This window comes from Myotis lucifugus, unplaced genomic scaffold (genome assembly GCF_000147115.1).
Source record: "Myotis lucifugus unplaced genomic scaffold, Myoluc2.0 scaffold_34, whole genome shotgun sequence".
NCBI lineage: Eukaryota > Metazoa > Chordata > Mammalia > Chiroptera > Vespertilionidae > Myotis > Myotis lucifugus.
Genome location: NW_005871082.1, coordinates 585709 through 593851, shown reverse-complemented (window position 1 = coordinate 593851; position 8143 = coordinate 585709).

Sequence of the window (8143 nt, the reverse complement as noted above, 5' to 3'; positions counted from 1 at the left end):
GCTTGGCTCAGAGTTGCATAGACTTGGGGTAACTCAATAAACTGCTTCAAATTAGGAATTTGACTGGATCCTTCTACCACCTTCCTTTGGAAAATGATCCAATGAGTAAGCAATAGAGACCTAAGAAAGAATGAAATTGAAGGAGGTTTCTGTCATCCTTTCTTAGAAGGAAAACAGCAATAAGAAGTGAGATTGGGCCCTGGCTTATTTGGCTCAGTGGTTAGAATGTAGGCCCATGGACCAAAGGGTCTTGGGTTGCATTCTTGGTCAAGGGCACATACCTGAGATGCAGGTTCGATCCTCGGCCCTGGTCTAGGTGCACGTGGGAGGCAACCAATGGATGTGTCTCTCTGAAATTGATCTCTCTCTCTCTCTCTCTCTCTCTCTCTCTCGTCCCCTCTCCCCACCCTCCCTTCCACTCTCTCTAAAAAAAATCAATGGAAAAAATATCCTTGGATGAGGATTAACAACAACAAAAAAGAGGTTGGACATTGCAGTTTTTATTGAATTAAGGGTGTTGATTTTCCATGTACATTCCTTCAAAAGCAGGATTTGTAATCAGGATAATAACTTGTTTTTAAAAAATATTCTCTGCAGAGAATACCTTTTGAAGGTCTTTGTGTTTGTTAGCTGAGGTTTTTGTGATAAAGAAGGAAAAGTGTTTATGTTCTTCTGATCTAACACTATGATCTCTCCAGTGGTCATAGTGTTCTTATTGTTTATGAACTGTAATTGTCTTTTAAGAGTTTTTTATTTGGGGCACCTGGGTCCTTCAGTCCCCAAGAGGAGAAAGATATCACTCTTTATGAGTGAAGCTCTCTGAGGCATACATACTGTATCACTTAGAGCAGGCTTTTTTTTTTTTTTTAACCATTAGAGAGCTTTGGGAAAAATAAAGAGCAAAGTCTGTTATGACCCTAGAATCAACAGTAGACTTGGTTTGGTGTATATGACCTGAAAGCTATCAATGCATTTAGACATTAAGGACTAGAAACAGGTCAGGTAAACTTGTTCATGGTTCAGTGCAGTAAGTCTTTCTGCATTGATGAAAGTGTTGCATTTGTGTGGCTATTTCAATTTAAATTTTAAATTTAAAAATTGGTAGGTACCATATTGGATGGAACAAAAGAATAGCAGTCTATGCCAAAGAGTCCTCTGTTACAGTTTTATGTCAAAATGCCCTACTAATTTGTTCGCCTGTGGGTTATTTTTTTTTTCTTACAGCGGTTGAGTTTTTATGGTATTGAGATAGCCAATTGGTCCTGTCATAATTCAATCCATAATATACAACCTAAGATATATAATCCAACCAGTCAGGAGCACTCCCACACATAAGGACTGAGGAGAAATTGGATTACATGGTCTTTGGATTTGATTGGAATATAAATTTAGCCAATTTCTTTTTGTTTGAGCCTCTCAAATCTGTAACCACATAACCTGCTTTTGGTTGCTCTGCTCTTAAATGTAAAAGCCCAGGCTCATTATCTCTTTGCAGCCTGTTTGGTGAAAGGGAAGTCCTATGAGACCTGTTCTAAAGAACTCTGACCTGATATTCAAATACTTTAGAAAACCTACTTTTTGGTTCTCTTTGCAGAGGAAGTATAAGTGCAAAGTAAATTTAAATCTGTAGCATGACCAGAATGCCTGAAACCATACTCTGGTAACATGGAAAGAAAACTCATATTTTAAAAAATAGAAAAGAAATCATTTTAAGGAAGAGTCGTTTTTCCCCTTTCTCCTGTGGCCATCAGTTATAAATTGAGTTATTCTTGAGCTTCCATTTGTCCTTGGTTCACTATTTTTAAGACCTTGGCCATTCAGATAGCACAATCATGATTTCTGCCACATTAAAGAATACATTCCAATATTGTTTTTTTCTTTAAATAGACATTTAACATTTTGTTTTATTCTAAATAATATCTGTGATATTACTAGTTTGATGTATCAGTTTTTCCTAATACATATTAAAATAAATACATGCCCATTATAATAAAATAAAAACATTTTCCCATTTACCACCTAAATTTGCAAAACTTGTCCTGGTTTCTCTGGTCTCTTCTAGGAATACTTATAGAATTGGTCTATATTTGGTTGACATATTAAAAGCTATACTATAGAAAAATTGGCTTTTGCTTCTTTATAGTAAGTCTAAATTTCCCTAAATAAATTTAGGAAACCTAACAAGCTGTGTTTGTAATTGCTTTCTCTTTAAAACAAGATTCCATCTTCCACACTTTATACTTCCGGAAATAAGCTATGTATTTCTTTTGTTGTTATTAATCTTCACCCGAGGATATTTTTTTATTGATTTTTAGAGAGTGGAAGGGAAGGGGAGAAACAGAGAGAGAAACATCGATATCACTTGGTTGCCTCCTGCACGTACCCTAACCGGGCCAGGGATTGAGCCTGCAACTGAGGTACGTGCCCTGAACCAGAACCGAACCACAACCCTTCAGTCCCTGTGCCAACACTCTAACCACTGCTCAGCTATGGCAACTTATGTATTTCTTTCTCCTTTTCTTACTTCCTGCCTCTTTGAATCTAATTACAAGTTGTTCTATCAGCAGTTCTTACATAATTTAGCATATATCTTTAACCTTAAAAATTCTAAAGCAATATCTTTTTACTTTTTTCAGGCATACATCAAGCTGTTAAGATGCTATAAGCAATGGCTCTTAACATATGAAAAATGCTCAACCTAACTCATAAGGGAAATAAATCATAACTACAATGGTTATGGTTTGATATCTCACTATGTTGGTAAATATGTGTAGAAACAAGCACTTCCATGCATTGCTGATGGAAATGTAAATTGGTACAAATGCTATGAGGATAATTTATCAATATCTATCAAAATTATAATATATGCCTTCATCAATACATTCCTTCCAGGAATTTATCCTATAGATTTATTCATGTGCCTATTTAATGATACAGGTACAAGGTTATTATAGTATTATTTGTAATGGTAAAAGATTAGAAAGAACATAAATGTGCATCAATAGAGAACTGGTTAAATAAATTATGGAATATACAATGAATAAATTATTAATAAGCTGTAGAAAAGAATGAGGAAGCTTTTCATATATAGTTGTGGAGAGGTCTAAGATGTAAGTGGGAAAAACACAAGGCATAGTAGTATGTCTAGTATTTTCATTATTTGTGTAAAAAAGAATATATATGTGTGCATATCCACATACACACCTTTTTATATGCATAAAGTATCTCTGGAAGACTATACAAAACCTAATAACATTTGTTGCTTTTGAAGGTGGGGACTGAGATAGGAGATAGTTTTCACTGTATATGTTTACCTTTTTGAATTTTGAATAATATAAATATATTATCAACTCAGAAAAAATACAAATGTATTACAAGGTTTTTACTATGTTTATATTGTAAGAGCCATTCTGTACATCTCTATTGCCTTTCTGGTCATCAGGAATTGACCTTTTATGGGCCTTTTTCTCTCAGATGAATTTTTTATGAAATACAGGTTGTAAGTCTCCTTAGGGATTAATTTTTTGTTATTTTTTAAACCCACTACTATCTTCTATTATTTTTGTGCTAATTTTACTTTTGTCTAAACATTCAACCTTACTAAGTCTTCATTATGATCTAAGCGACATGATAAGTCAAAGGGAGATAGAACAATTACTTAGATAAGCTCATACTGTTAGTCAATGACAGAAAGAAGGAAGACTCTTAAAATTTCTATTTGTTTCCATTTTATTTGCTAAGGTACCTTTAAACTGAAAAAAATAAAGAGACAATGTAGATTTCTGTTCTGAATAATGGCAGACTAGGTGGTTGAGATTAGTTCTCCCACTGGAGACAATTAGGAAATAATTGTCAAAATATAAACATCTTGAAGATACTGGAGAGCCAGCCACATAATGAAAAATTATCAGGCTCTGAGAGTCCACTGTGGTGTTCCTTTCTCCTCTGAGGGCCTATGCTGGATTCCTGGGTGGGGAGTCTGAATGGCAATGCCGTAAAAGTGCCTTTCTGGACTAAAGCAACAGGGATTAATGTTCAGGACCAGACAAGCAGGGGAAATCTTGGGGAATCCCCTTTCCTTTGGGTTAGCACCATGAAAGGCCATGTTCTAGAATTAAGGGCAGATTAGAAGTAGGCCATTGCAGGGACTACAGCTCAGTTCAGATACAACTAAGTTCATGTAATTGGATTAAGGTGACTGCAGGGTACTTGTGCCCCTAAGTACATGGAAGAAGTAAGGCAAATCTCTGAAGGATCGTTGTAGGCTTCAGATTATTTCTACAAATAGTTTTGCAAGGACAATTTCTGCCACATATCAAAATGACTAGATGCACGAGAAGAGATATGTGAACAACAAACAGTAAAAGTGGATTAATACAGGTACCAGATTTTGGAGTTACCACATACAGACTTAAAAATAATTATATTTATTATGTTCAAGGAGAGAAAACTTTGAGAAATTTGTCAGAGAATTGAAATTTATAAAAATAGAACCAAATAGAAATTCAATAACTGAATAAAAATGAAGAACTTCAAGTGAGTTTAGCAACAAGCTATTACACTTGAAGAGAGAATAGTGAACTGGAAGAAAGGTCAGAACAACATATCCAGAAGGAAATATATAAAAATGAAATCATTGAAAATTCAGGAGAGAGATAAGAGATAGAGGATGTGAGAAGGTCTAATATATGTATAATTGAAATACTAGAAGGTGAGAACTCAGAGCAAGAATGGATAGAAGCAATGTTTGGTGAGAATAGCTGCGAATTTTCCAAAACTAATGCAATCTACAGATTCAAGAAGCTCTATGTACCTCAAGCAGTATCAGTACAATGAAATATACAGTAGATATTCATTAAGTAAAACTGCTGTAAAACCAAAGAGAAAATATTAAAAGTAGCCAGAGAAAAATTTCAGTTTACCTTTTTTTAAAAAAAAAAATCTTTATTGTTCAGATTATTACAGATGTCCCTCAGTTTACCTTTAAAGGAATAGTGATTACACTGAAAGCTGATTTCTGTACAGAGCAGTGAGAGCTAGATTATCTTTAGCCCAAACCGGTTTGGCTCGGTGGATAGAGCGTCGGCCTGCGGACTGAAAGGTCCCAGGTTCGATTCCGGTCAAGGGCATGTACCTGGGTTGCTGGCACATCCCCAGTAGAAGATGTGCAGGAGGCAGCTGATTGATGTTTCTCTCTCATCGATGTTTCTAACTCTCTATCTCTCTCCCTTCCTCTCTGTAAAAAATCAATAAAATATATTTAAAAAATAAAATAAAATAGTGAAAGAAAAAACTATTGATATAGAACTTTTTTCCCCCGGTAAAGTGAAAAGTCTTCAAGAATGAAGATGAACCTGGCTGGCGTGGCTCAGTGGTTGAGTATAGACCTATGAGCCAGAAGGTCACAGTTCGATTCCAAGTCAGGGCATATGTCCAGATTGTAAGGGGTGTACAGGAGGCAGCTGATCAATGATTTTCTCTCATCATTGATATTTCTATCTCTCTCTCCCTCTCTGAAATCAATAAAAACATAGTTTTTAAAAAAGAATGAAGATGAAATAAAGATATTTTCAGACAATCAAATACAGGTTTTATCATCTTCATACCTGTACCAGAGGAATAACTAACTCAGGCAGCATCAAAATTATCCCAGATGAGATCCCAGTTTAATCTCACTCATTGACATAGATGCAAAAAGTCATCAATAAAATATTAACTTTGAATCCAACATTATATAAGACCCAGTTGGGTTTTTCCAGGAATGAAAAATTATTTTAACATTTTTTTAAAGCCTGTAAATCGCCATTTTAATACACCAGAGTATAAAAATTATCAGTTTAATAGATGCAGAAAAAGTGTTTGGTAAAATTCAACCTCTATTTATGATTCAAAACTTTTATCAAACTAGTAATAAAAGGAAATTTCATTACACGCTGGATTAAGCATATCTACAAATAGCCTACAAGCAACATAAAACTTAATGGTGAAATTTGAGAGTTTTCTTCTTAAGATTGGGTATAAGATAAGGGTAACCACTCTCACCACTTACTATTTATTATTTTACTGGATATTCTAACTAGTACAGTCAGGCAAGAAAAATAAAATATATGAGGATTAGAAAGACATCCTGTTAAATCTGTTGTTTGCAGATGATGACTATGTACATGGAGAATCCAATAGAACCTACAGATAAGTTATTAGAATTAATGTTTGGCCAGATTGCTAGATATAGAGCCAGTATGCAAAATTCCATTGCATTTATATATATCAGCAACAAAGTAAATAAAATGTTGTTTACCACAGAGTAAAAATATGAGGAATAAATATCACAAGTTGTATTCAAAGTCTTTCTGCAGAAGATTATAATATACTAGAGGCCCGGTGCACAGATTTGTGCATTGGTGGGGGTCCCTCGGCCTGGCCTGTGCCCTCTTGCAATCCACAGGAGGTTATCTGGCTGGGGAGGGACTGCAGGAGGGCTCCAGGGCATGTCTGGCCCGTCTCTCCCAGTCCCGATCGGCAGGACCCCAGCAGCAAGCTAACCTACCAGTCGGAGTGCCTTCTCCCTGGTGGTCAGAGCGCGTCATAGCGACTGGTGGAACGGTTGAACGAATGGTCTCATGAATGGTCGGACACTTAGCATATTATGCTTTTATTATAAGGGATTATTGAGAGATAATAAAGAATATCTAAATGAATGTAAGGATATAACATATTCTTAGATTGAAATACCCAATATTGAGAAGATGTCAATTCTCCCCGACTTTAAAGGTAAAATTTAATCCCAATAAAAATCCCAGCAGGGTTTTGGCCTTTTTGGAATTTGACAAGCTGGTCCTAAAACATGTAGAAGCGAAGGCCACAAATAGCAAAGACACTAGTAAGAACAAGATGGAAAGATTTGCTCTATCAGGTATCAAGACTTATTTTGAAGCTTTCCACAACAGTGTCATAGGTCCTAGGAATAGGATAAAGCTTGGATTTGCAACGAAGATTGTACTGTAGAGTAGTGGGGGAAGAATGGTGAATGTTGCTGGGGCAACTGGATATCCTAAGAGAAAAGAGAAGGAAAGAAAAAAATCTAGTTGGACTGTAGATCAAAATGAGAAAGTTGCTAATAATGGTTCAGTGGTTGAGCGTCGAGCTATGAACCAGGAGGTCATGGTTCAATTTCTGGTCAGGGCACACTCCTGGGTTTCGGGCTCAGTCTCCAATGCTGCAGGAGGTAGCCGATCAATGATTCTCTCTCATCATTGATGTTTCTATCTCCTCTCCCTCTCCCTCTTTCTGAAGTCAATAAAAACATATTTTTAAAAAATGTGGAAGGCAATACAATAAGCTCCTAAATAGAGATAATAGAGGATACTATTCTTTTTTCGTTGTTAATCTGAGGAGACTTTTTTCCATTGATTTTTAGAGAGAGTGAAGGGAGAGAAGGAGGGAGGAAGAGAGAGAGAGAGAGAGAGAGAACATCAATTGGTTGCCCTCCCCCATGTTCCCCGACTGGGGCAGAACAAACCTGCAACTGAGGTGAGGTACATGCCCTTGATCGGGAATTCAACCCGAGGCCCTTTGGTGCATGGGCCCCCATCCAGGAGCCCACCAAGCATCACCTCATTAGAAGAAAAGACACTACGATCACCCAGCCTAGGGATTTAGGAACTCAGTGTCAGCAACTGGGATCAAAGACCAAATATTAGAACAAAAGATGTTCCCAGTGCTTTTATCACTTAAGAAATTATAAGGGTTTTGGGAATTCTGTGTTAGGAACCAGGGGCAGAGACTAATATATATTTCCTATTATCTTACAAGAGGAAAATTGCGTGGCATAAGCTCTAAGGTTTTTCTATCTATGAGAGTGGGAATTGATGAAAAGAAAAACAGGTCTTATTTACATAGAAAAATTGAGACTAGATTAAAATTGAATCACAAATATATGCTTTTCATTTGCACTTTTATGTTGTCCCCCAAACTCTGAAACTTTCAGGGTTTGAGGTTTGCTTTAGTAAATTGAATTTTGAATTGAGAAGTGAACTTTAGGCTTCAGTCTTAGCCAGAAGAGGTTAAACCAAGGGTTATTTAATATCTGAGTGCTCAAGGAAAGGCTAAATGAATAAACCACAAAACCAAGTATCACCTAATG